A 12,628-nucleotide genomic window follows, 5' to 3' on the forward strand; every position below is an offset into this window, starting at 1 on the left:
GATTGTGGTGACCCATCTATTTTACGTATTTTAAATAAATCATTAACAAGTAATATTAGTTATGTAATCTTTTATTGAAAATTATATTAAGGGTTTTCAATTCTAAGCTATGGGTTATGAATCCTAAACTAAGTGTTTTCAATCCTAAAATATAAAGATTAAAAATTAATAAGTTAAATAATTAACAATTAGTTAGCATACAATTAGTATAAATAATTATTAAATAAACAATTAACTAACTAATCAAATAATTAACAAGTTATTATCATATATTTAATAAATAGACAATTAAGTAACTATTCAAAAAATTAATAAATTATTATCGTATATTTAACAAATAAACAATTAATTAACTAATGAAACAATTAAGAAATTATTAGCAAATAAACAATTGGCTTAACAAAAACTCAATAAATAATTAGCTAGTCTAACAATTAAAATAGCTAGTATAACAATTAATAAATACTTAAGTCGCTAATCGAACAATTAATAAATACTAAATAAACAATTACTAAATAATTAACTAATTAACAAAACATAAACAAATTAAAAAAAAAAAAGGCAGTCCCAACAGTGCGTGGGCACTGCCCAAAATCGCACAAAAAAATAGCGCAAAACGGCAAATCCACATCAATAGTCCTTAGACTAATAATATATTTAACAATGTAATAAAAAATTTGTAGTGAAATACCTAGATTGAAGGTTTTTTTGAGTTTTCAAAATGACCTCTCTGCGCCGCTCTATTCCAAAATCTAACCTTAGAAACTTGATCCTACACTTCAATATACCAAGAATATTGAGTTTTAGATTGAAAAACAACAAGAAAATAGCGTTTTTGGGGTTGGGGACCACGGAAACTCGTCGTTAATGGAGGTGGGTGGGGGCTCCAAAGTGTCGGGTTCTGTGGTGGGGAAGGAGGGGATCGTTTTTTTATGGTACCATTCACGCACGAATTTCATGCGTGAAAGGCAGAACGGGAATTTGCTCTTTCACGCATGAAATTAATGCGTGAAAGGAGTATATTGTATTATTGCAAGTTGCTCCTTTCACGCATGAATTTCGTGCGTGAAAGGGTCGAGCTGCATTTTTGCAGTTTGGTCCTTTCACGCATGAAATTCATGCGTGAATACTATTTATGTGTTTTTTTTTCTGTACTACTTTGGTTCAACTTTTCTTTTTTTGTACTACTTAAGTCGCGGATTCCATGTTTAATGGATGGAGACATCTCCTAAGACCGAACTGCTCTGATACCACTTTTATCACGACCCGGCTAAGGGCCGCGACGGGTACCCGTGCTAACCACCGAGCACCACTCGTGTTACTACTCCTTAGCCTCTTTGTCAATCGATTATCCACTTCATAGTTAATTTATAAGAAAACATTTTCATTTGGAAACAAAAGTACTGTATATACTTGAGCCCTATAGGCTAGCAAAATAATACATATATGTACATGCATGCAAAATGACCATTCCCTGAGACCATACAACCCACATCGAGTATCTACGAGCCTCTATGAACTGACACACATACAACTGTACACAAAAGATTGTCATAGGCACCTCCGGAGCAATGGAGGGCTTTTAACCGGCTGGCAACTCTAGGAATCTGGAGCAACGTCTCCTCCCTGCCTACCTGTGGGCATGAACACAGCGTCCAAAGAAAAAGGACGTCAGTACGAACATTGTACTGAGTATGAGAGGCATAAACAATGAAGAAAGACAGTGATAATATAATGTGAACATCAATATGAAACATCTGAATCTGAATGGCAATCGTAAAACAAGTATTGCATGTTGTCTTACTCATACTCATCATAATCTCATATATGCATAATATGCAAGCTGCCCGTCCATATCGGAACGGTGTGATAATCAATAACATTAGCCCGCGTCCAGGCCTCCCGCGTCTGGGATACCATCTCATGCCGCCCACTAGTGGTGTCTGCCCATGCCCGAAGGTCATGGTGTCTCCGTATAGCTGCCCGCCTTGGCGGTGATTGCCTGGCCAACTAGGCACGGTGTAAAATGCTCATGACATGCTCAATGCAAAATACTCATAATAATATGCTCATCATAAATTACTTATCTTATCCTAATGCGTATATAAGAATCATGATAAACTTTACCATATCGGGGTGACGTAAGGTCGTGATTCCCCGGTTACGTTATGGAGCCATTATGGACATTCTGCCTCACCTTGAAAGGGCTAGTACATAAGGTGAGTGTAGGCAAGGAATAACATCCTCACATCAAATAGCTTAATCCACATAGACATTCATAGGCATAAGCCTCTAACTTCTTAGAAGGTGAGAGCTCATGAAAGGAATAGGAATTCAAGCTAAGAGATTCATGCCATTAGAAGGAAGGCCTAGCCTCACATACCTTTGTCGTTTAGCTAAGCTATCGGTCTCTCATTCACCTCCGATGTTACGCCGTCACCTTCATTAAAGAATGCGAGGTACATTAGCTAAATAACTATGAGAACGCGTCGTTATTTCTAGAAAAAAAATTGGGCAGCACTTCCTTTGTTTATACTACTTTTCCCATGTTCTATATCAACTCCCAACCTTCCCAATGCTACTCACAATATCACAATCAACAATCATCATCTATGTGCATTTAGCAACATCCACCATTTCTCTCCAATTTCATCACATTTATGGTTATAGGTTCGATATCGTATTTTCCCACGTATCACATTTATCTCAGGGTTTACAAGTCATTTATAACCTATTCATACTCACAACACCCTATAATCCATGATTCAATTCAACTACTAACCAAACATGACACTATTCACTCTTGAATGACCCATTTGCTATGCTTCTCTACAAGTCGAGTACCTTAACCTTCCAATATCTTAAACCACATGTAATAGTCATGAAACTTACCTTGGATGATGGTTGGACAAGCCTTGAGTGGAGTTTTCCCTTCTAGCACCAAAACCCTACTTTCCCTCTTTGGATTTCCTTGAGGAAGATGAACCTTACTTGGGTTTCATACACTTTGATTCATGGATTTGATGTTGTTAATCTTGGTTTCCCTTGATTTTTCTTGTGGATGAAAGTTTGGAGAGGGTTCCAGAGGTTTTAGGACTAAAATGGTGGAAAAACATGAGTTAGAAACGAAATTGGGTCTATATATAATTGTCTAGAAGATTCTGGACTGGCACAACATGCGACACCATGTGCGAGTCGCATGTCGAACATGCGAGTCGCATGTTGTGTCGCAGGTCTTGCCAGTCGATCGGTTCTCACTGGCACAACATGCGACACCATGTGCGAGTCGCATGTCGAACATGCGAGTCGCATGTTGTGTCGCAGGTCTTGCCAGTCGATCGGTTCTCACTGGCACAACATGCGACACCAAGTGCGAGTCGCATGTCGAACATGCGACACCAACTGCGAGTCGCATGTCATGCCAAAACATGATGAACTGTCTGTCGTAAAATGGCCATAACTTTTGATCCCGATATGATGTGAGGGCTCCCGACATATGGTTGGAAAGATCTTTCGATTATCTACAGCTTTCATACTGTGGTGTTTTTCCCAAATTCCGAATTAAAAATGGAGTTTTGACCCCTACAAACCAGATCCTCCGAAAGTGTTTCCTTAACTCGCCCTTTTTGGATGGCTTATGCCCATATTTGGCTTATGGGTCCTTCTTGAAACTTATTTGGCACTTCATTACCAACATAAGGGGAATTATAATTCTTCTCCTAAATATCATTAAGACATCACTAGTTCGATACTCGAAATTGTCCTTCGCCAGTCGATCCACTGTGCGCGAACGAAAATTTTCCGGGGTGTAACAGTAGAAGAGGTCAAGATTGATTTTGATGAGCTAATGACGAATTGCCAACCGACCAATCCAAATATAATGCAAGATGCCGAAATTGAAGAAATGATACTAGAGTTGCATAAAAAAGCTCATGCAATGGTTTTTGAAGACTCTAGTTCATTTTTGGGTGAGGATGTCAAAAATGGAAAGAATTTGAAATTGAAGCGCATTGGACCACATTCTAACCATTTCTCAACATTGTGCTTGCTTGATAATATGAAAGTTGAACCAATCAAACCAATGGAGAATTTTGGAGATGAAGAAGAAAGTGTTTTCATTTTGAAATTTGCTATGCCAAGAAGACAAAATGGCATGCTTCACTTAAGGGCCAAGAAGTGCAAAATGCGACACCCGAGAGTTGGCCTCCATGTTTTTCTACCACCGCCCCATGAGCGTCATCATGATCTTGATTCAAAGTTGGGGTGCAAATCCATATCTTCCAAATGGAAGGAAAAGTGGTAAAGGTAACCGTCGTGCCGCGACGTTAAATCAAGCGCTTGGTGGGAGGTAACCCATCGTTTTAAAAGTTTTAAATCGTTTTTGAAATTTTATTTTTTAGAATAGTTTAGTTTATGGGTTTTGACTAATCTGCAAAGTTTCAGAATTTTTGGAGTTATTTTGACCATATCGGATATCCGGACAGCCCCCAAAACCAGTAAAAGCTGCAAAAAAAATGTTTTCTAGTGTCATAACATGCGATTCGCATGTCATACATGTGAATCGCATGTAGCATCGCATGTGGTGACAGACACAAAAAAAAATCGGTGACATCACCTGCGACTCGCAGGTCAGACCTGCGATTCGCATGTGGGGTCGCAGGTCATGACAGTGAGTGTAAAAAAAAAATTCTCTGTTTTGTTTTGATTATGTGCAGTGAGGACACTGCAATGTTTATAGTTGGGGGTGGCATGTGGTAGCACATTATATTTTGAAACTTGTTCAAAATTTCTGAAAATTTTGTTCTTTTGACATGTTGTGGATTAATCACTCTTATTATTTTATTTTCTTTCTTAGCTTCTTTCATTAGTCTTGTAAGTTTAGGTGTAGGTTCTCCTTTGAGGAAAAATGTGAAAACTCTTGGCTTGTTTGGTACTAATAGAGTTAGTCTCTTGCATGTGAAATTGAAATGTGAATACCTCTCCAAATTGTTGTGAAAGTTAAAAAGCAAGGTGCATAGGAAAGAATGATCTTTGTGACAACTTTTTGGCTCATTTTGTGACTCTTTACCTACTAGTGTGTTGACTTTGGATTATGAGATATTGCACTAAGTTGTTCTTGTTTGGGAAGTGAAATTAATCCATCTTGACTAGTTCATATGCCATGTGTGTGAGTGTTTGTTGAATAAATCTTGTGTTTATTTTTATCATCTAGAACTTGCCCGGTTAGTCTTTCAATATTAATTTTGATCATATTGGTTGGAGAGATGACCTTCGGCTATCTTTGTGATGTTTGAAAAAGCCTCTTTAGCCTTTCTAGCCTACCATTGCATAAATAATATCACTAGTAACCCCATTTGAGCTTATGACCTTTTCTTTGATTGCCACATTACAAGCCTTTACCATGTTTGATGAAAAGTCTCTCTTTTGAACGTTTCCCTCCTTGAACATGAAATTGTGAATTTGAGGTCAAAAGCCTAAGTTGGGGTGTTAGTGTTGCTTGAGAGTGGTGAAGGTTGGTGTTGTGAAAAAGTCAAAAGAAAGGAAGAAAATTTAAAAAATACAAAAAGAATGCAAACTTTTTGTGCAAAAAAAATGTATCTTTGTAAAAAAAAAAAAAAAAAAAAAAAAAATTGGCAGGTGATATCACCTGCGACTCGCAGGTCAGACCTGCGACTCGCAGGTCAGACCTGCGACTCGCAGGTCAGACCTGCGATTCGCAGGTGGGGTCGCAGGTCGGGCCAGTGAGTAAAAAAAAATTTCTTCCTTCTATTTTTATGTTTTGTTTTGATTATGTGTAGCGAGGACACTGCAACATTTATAGTTGGGGGTGGAATGTGCTAGCACATTATATTTTGGATATTTATAAAGGAAGTTGGAATAATTAGGGAAACTAGTATGCAAAGGAAGGAGTGTTGTTTTGAAATGAAGAGGAAAGTGGACGAAAGGTTTTGTGTAAGTGTTCAAGGAGGGCATAGTCACTTGTATCCCAAATACTTATCCTACCCTTCCCTAAGCCTACATTACAAGCTTGAAAAGTCCCTATGTGATCTCCAACCGAATGTTCTTGAGTTAGTGATGATTGAAAATAAGGGCAAGCTTATGATGTGATATTTGTTAGCACTACAACTTCTTTGTTGAGTGTGAGTGACTTTTGTGTATTTGTCCCTTGCGTTATTTTTGTGAATATAGTGATTTTGGGACTTTCTTTCTTGTGAGGGCATATGGATTACGATAGAGTGGTGATGTTCAAAAATTTCAAGTTGAGTCAATTGAGCATATCTAGTAAACTAGTGGTTTTGAGTCACTTATTGAGACTTGAGTGTTATTGCTTGATAGTTTTAAATCTCTATTGCATTCTTGAAATTGTATTTTGAAATGAGAGAGTTATTTGGTTGAAGCTTCACATGCTTGTAGCCTAATTGTTGGTACCAACCAAAGTCAAGTTTTGGTGCTTAAAGTGGTTCCTCATTGAGATTTTTGTTTTGATTTGCTGGAGGACAAGCAAAGATTTTAAGTTGGGGGTGTTGATGAGTCGTGAAATTACGCGATATTCGATGCCAATTCCTTAAGTTTTTGTGACTCTTTAAGCACTTTTGTTGTTACTTTTTGTGTTTTTATGTTGTTTTGTAGGAAAAGATGCCCGGAGAGCATAACGGAGCAAAATAGAGCAAAAATAGAACAAATTCATGTTTTCTGGCAGCATATGCTAATAGCACATGCTGCAGCACTTTGTGGATGCAGCATGTGCGAGTAGCACATGGCGCAGCACTTTCTACATGCAGCATGTGCGAGTAGCACATGGCGCAGCACTTTGTGCATGCAGCATGTTCAACATGCGAGTAGCACATGGTGCAGCACTTGCTGACAGAGAAATTGGCACCATGTGCTACGGTTATGGCACAACATGCGATTAGCATGTTGAACATGCGAATAGCACATGGTGCAGCATGTTGTGCAAGAGGGTATTATGGTCCAAATTTTGTTCCCGTTTTTGGTATAATATAAATACTCTTTTAGGGTTTGTAATAGATTATCTTTGACAGTTTTTCATCAAGTTTGGAGACTAGTTTTTACACCACACTTTGGGGTTAAAGATTTGAAGATTTGGTTGAGTATTTCTTAAACCTTTAATTCATTTCTTCAACTCCTTGCTTTGTATTGTATATCTAAGTGTGTAGCTTTCTATTCCATAACTTGAATCTCGTTTATGAAAGTATTCTTAATTAAAGTTTGGTTTGAAACTCTTGTTATGCTTATGTATTGAATGATTCTTATTGCTATTGAAGTGGGTCTTTGTTGATTTAATTAATCTCGTTCTTGAATGTTTCCAAGGGATTAGCTAACCCTAGGACTCACCCATTTACTTAGATTGAGCTTGGAAAAGGAAATCTAGGTTGGGAAAGATTAATTAACAAGAATTTGGGTCATTAAACTCATCTAATAACTTGAGCTCGGAAGAGGATAGTTACGTGAGGTTAAATTGATTGTGCCTAATATCACACTCTAAGGCTTGGAAAAGCTTAGAGTGAAATTCATTGATTTGGTAGGAAGACTTTCAATGAGATTTTAGATATCATTATATGTTGACGTAAACCCGTTCTTAGTTGAAAAATCATGAAATACATTGGATCGTTACTTGAGTGTAATTTCCTTTGTATCCAAACTTGTGGCCATTGATCATTTTACTTGCTTTCTAGGTTAGTTTACATTTCCGCATTAGTCATAATTTTCTCAAAAACCCAAAATATTATCCATCGTTTGGCTTTAGCGTAGTTGGTGAAAGTTCCTTACTTTCTTAATCGCCTAGCATATTGTTCCCTGTGGGATCGATCCCGACTCATAGTTGGGTAAATATATTGCATACGACCGTGTACACTTTCTCTTTGAAGAGTGTATTTGGACGTTATCAATAACTCATTACTTTAAACATCGCCAACAATAAAGAATAAAAGAAATAGAGAATAACAGAAACAATATCAAGAATCATTTGCAAAAAGGTGCACAAACACAAGAAATTTCTATACCTGAAGAAGTGCTAGTGCATTACACTCTATTGGATTGTGCAAAAGTCAGGTTTGGCCGCGACAAAACAAGATTGATGAAACTATCTCCTGCAAACAAGCAAATTAACGTTTACAACATATGTTTAGCTAGTAACTCTCACAGTAGAAGTTTAAAAAAATAAAAATTAAATAGTTGACATGAAATTTTCACAGTTGAAATTTAAGACAGACAATGATATGGCTGGAAAGAGAATACAACTTCAAAATTTCACCATGGAAAAAATATTTAACTGAACCAATAATGTGTTTCTGATAAAACAAGCAACCACCTACGTGTAGTAGGTTATGTTTACCATCTAAGTTGGGCCAAGGTGCAAAAACAGGGAAACATAACAAAAATATGTGGACTTCCTAAAAAAAAAAAAAAAAAACTATTAGACTGAGATAAAGAAAAGCATACATCATAAGCTATAATTAAATTTGGTGGGAAGACCTTAATGCTATGGGTAGTGAATAAAAGTACAAAATCAAGAGCAATAGATTGAGAATGTTTGGTGAAAAGCGTACTTTGGCAGTAGCATAAGAGATGGCAATTCCAGTTTGCTTCTCACTTCACTTCATCTTGTCGGAAGGGTTCTTCACTGTTCAAATGAAGCTGAAACATCAAACAGCAATTAAATCAAACATATGTTGGGCATTCATAAATTTTTACGCACCTGAGCACATTCCACAGAGGATTAATGACCATGTCCATATCCCTACGACTCCAATTTCCCACCGTTTGCATTACAAAAAGAAGAAGGATTTTAGCGGGGGGAAAGAAGCTGACCTCATGGCTTGTAATTGATGCGACTCTTCGGCTCGTATAATATAGACATGGATAATAGGCCAAAATTGATGAAGAAAGATAAAGGGAATTCATTAATTGCTTGTCATATGAACTCTAATAATCAAACCACGTCCAGAACATAAAATTTGTGCTTTGAAAGATTGAAGAACAGAGGTAAAGCGCAGAAGAGAACCAAACCAGGATTGAGTGCTTCCAACATCGAACCAGAACTTTGATTGTAGTTTTTGGAATGAGCGCTATCGAGGTTGATATCTCCCGTAGGGTTATTTTCTGATAAGTATATGTAACCGCTACTGGAGATGGAAATTCAGTTGTTTTTTGTGGATGTAGCGGATAATAAATGGTAACAGTAAGGGAAAAGTCAAAATTGTGAGAAAATAGAAAAATATGAATCCTGGATTAAAGGTTGCCACGTCACCAAGCCAATTGCTTGCAATTATATTATTATATATATACAAAGGCCAATCTAACAAGTTTTATCGTCCTCAGTTGGATTATAACTAGGCTTGTCAACTAAAGTTTCTTCTTCCAAATTCGCCCCTATTTTTATCCTTTATTGCTTTTCCTACTAAAGAGTACTATACATGAATAAAGGCACTTTCATGCCCTTTTTGGTAAGGTGACCTATTTAACTAACTTTTTGCTGGAGAAAATATGTACTATGAACCTAATGTCACCAACTAATAAAAACACGTGTAACTAAAAGTACAAAAAAACTCTTTGTTCATTTTTTTTAATACTTTTGTACAATTTAAATTTCTAGAAAGTCCTTTATACATGTCAAACTTCCTTTTTTATAATTAATACACACATACTCTCCTGTCCCAATTTATTTTGTCATTTCTTTTTTGGTCAATCCCAAACAAATGACACATTTTTAATTTAGTAAAAAATTAATTTTAAACTTCTATTTTCCCTTAATGAAATGCTTTCTAGCCAAACAAATTTATATACTCCCCATGTTTCAATTTATGTGAACCTTTTCGAAGTACGAGGGTCAAACTTTATAACTTTGATCATAAATTTTAACATAGATCTTTCAAGTTTATAAAAATAAAATTTATATATTTAGAAAGTCTTCTTTCATTATTAAACTGCGTGTCAAGTCACATATCCTCATATAAGTTGAGATGGAGAGAGTAATAAAAGTTAAGAGCAGACAAGAAAATAAATAGGGTAATTTCAAAAATCTCTACCATGTTTGTCATTATAACATTTACCTGCCTTGTGGTTTGAAATGTTAATTATATGTACTTCATAACGAATAATTGAAATGTTAATTACATTTACATCTATCGATGGCTATATCTGATGAAAATAAAGTATCCACTCTTTTGATCTCTGTCATGTTTGTTCTATTTCACCTATTTACATTTGATGCTAATTACATATCCCTTATTTTCGTTTGCAGTTCAATATGACTATGGCGAGGTTGTACAAAGGTCTTTTGATGGTTTGTACATACTAAACTTTTGATGGCCTAGACGGTCATGAATCAGCAGTTGAAATATACGGGACTATAAAAATGCTTAAGAGTCCTGTAACTATATTCTAAACTGCTTGTTCAAAAATGCAACATAAATATAATCTACATTTTGGTTTGAATCAGATTGTGATTAGATAGCTTCACTACTTTAACCTCTTCTTATAATTCTTCCTCCGGTGACATAAGTGATATACTTTGGATATGTTTAATAATCCAAAGTGCGGTTAAAAAGAATTTAATACAAATTTTTACATTTTGAGTTTGGACCCGGGCTTAGCACGGGCCTGCCATAACTAGTATATATATAAGATAAGATTATTTAACTATTTATAATGAACTCATATTGGAACTATCCGTTAAAATTATAGATTGATCTAACCTAAACGTGTTTTAACATATTTAGAGCCTGTTTGGATGGGCGCCTATAAGCTGAAAACAGCTTATAAGCTAAAAAAAAATAAGTTGGGGTAGTCTAACTTTTTTTTTCTTTTGTTATAAGCTGTTTTCAGCTTATAAGCTGCTTTAGATAAGCTAAGTCAAATGGGCCCAATTATTTTTTTGCGCTTATTTTAAGCACAAAATGACTTTAAGTTGGTCAGTCAAGCACTTTAAAAAACTGAAAACAGCTTATAAGCAACTTATAAGCCAATCCAAACGGACTCTTACTCTTTTTCATTGGCATTATGGACCTCTAAATTAGATAAAAGTAAAACTTAAAGTATCACCTCAACCAATCAATTTTATCTAGGAGAAAAATATAATTACAAACATAGTTTTCTAGGGGGAGTTGGCCAAAAGGCGATATTGAAAAGTTATTTTGTCAAAAGGCCACAAGTCTTCAAAAATTGGTGCTTTCACCACCATTTATGATGTCAGCATGTAACAGATGTGTTGTGTCAAATCTCAGCCTCAAAGTTTTGAAAACTGCACTTTGGCCCCCAACCCCCAACATTTTAATTACCCCAAAAAAAATTCCTCCAAAAGCTCTCGATTTATCCACTTTTTAGATCCCGTTTCCGGCGATTTATCCACTTTTTAGATTCCATTTCATGTGAAAGTTTAGAGTTTTCATCGAAAATCCAGTCCCCAGCGACTTAGTATGGCGTCGATTGCAGTTTAGACCATAGTCCTGGTCTATTATCGATTTATTATGGCATCGATTGCAATCATAAACTATAGTCATAGTCCATTATAGATTTATTATGGCGTCGATTACAGAATATATTATAGTAGGTGGTGATTACATGGTGAATGGGAGGAGACCTCAAAATGTTGGAATTGAATTTCTATGAGCAAGGTGACAGGATGATCTTGATAGTGATGACAAAGAGTGTAGGGACAAAAAAATAAAAAATAAAAACCACAGACCCCAAATTGCACAAATCTAAGGGATCGTGGATAGGTATATCATAAACCGATCGTCGTTAATAGCTAACAGTTATTATTTAGGCTCGACTTCATGCATGGTCAAGAATTTTCCACATGTTATATATAGACCAAGGACAATATTTGTCTAAAACGCCATAAGTAAATAAAATAAAATAAATAAAAGTACATGCCACTATTTAAATGTTATAATAACACTTTAATACACCATATGAGAGTCCCCATCCGTTGAACACATGATCAAAAGAGTTTTAAGACGAATAATGGTACTTGAAAGGCCAATATTTGTCTAAATAGCCATAAATAAATAAAAAATTAAAAGGACATATCACTATTTAAAGATCATAATAACACTCTAATACATCATATGAGAATCCTCATCCATTAAATACATGATCAAAAGAGTTTTAGGACAAGTAATGGTACTTAAAAGACTAATATTTGTCTAAATAGCCATAAAAAAAAACATACCACTATTTAAACATTATAATAAAACTTTAATGCATCATATGAGATCCTCCGGAATTCTTCGGGTCAAAGCCAGAGGAAGACCCACAAAGTTTTATCGATGATATAATGAGGCCATTGAGGGTTGTTCATGCCTCCGAGACTGAATCCGTGGAGTTGGCATCCTATAGACTCCGGGACTTGGCGGTATTATGGTACAACAATTGGGTATTATCAAGAGGGGAGAATGCTCCTCCTCCGGTTTGGCAAGAGTTTGTAGATGATTTTACTCGCCATTATTTGCCACCCGAGGTCCGCCGAGCTAGAGCGGACAGGTTCCTGAATTTAAAACAAAGAGGCATGAGTGCTCGAGAGTATAGTATGCAGTTCAATTCATTGGCAAGATATGCTCCAGCTATGGTGGCAGACATGGGAGACCGGGTTTACAGGTTTGTG

The 12,628-nt window shown here is 36.1% G+C and overlaps 1 long non-coding RNA gene across 1 annotated transcript; it reads right to left on the reverse strand.

Moving 5' to 3' along the window:
• Nucleotides 1-1,292: 1,292 nt before the first annotated feature.
• LOC132638256 (uncharacterized) lies at nucleotides 1,293-9,289 on the reverse strand. Its single transcript, XR_009581645.1, has 4 exons — nucleotides 8,720-9,289; nucleotides 8,571-8,644; nucleotides 8,025-8,111; nucleotides 1,293-1,634 (listed from the first exon to the last, which is right to left on the reverse strand). It is a non-coding gene; the product is annotated as an uncharacterized LOC132638256 (long non-coding RNA).
• Nucleotides 9,290-12,628: the final 3,339 nt, after the last annotated feature.

The sequence above is a fragment of the Lycium barbarum genome, chromosome 4 (genome assembly GCF_019175385.1).
Source record: "Lycium barbarum isolate Lr01 chromosome 4, ASM1917538v2, whole genome shotgun sequence".
NCBI classification, from domain to species: Eukaryota; Viridiplantae; Streptophyta; class Magnoliopsida; order Solanales; family Solanaceae; genus Lycium; species Lycium barbarum.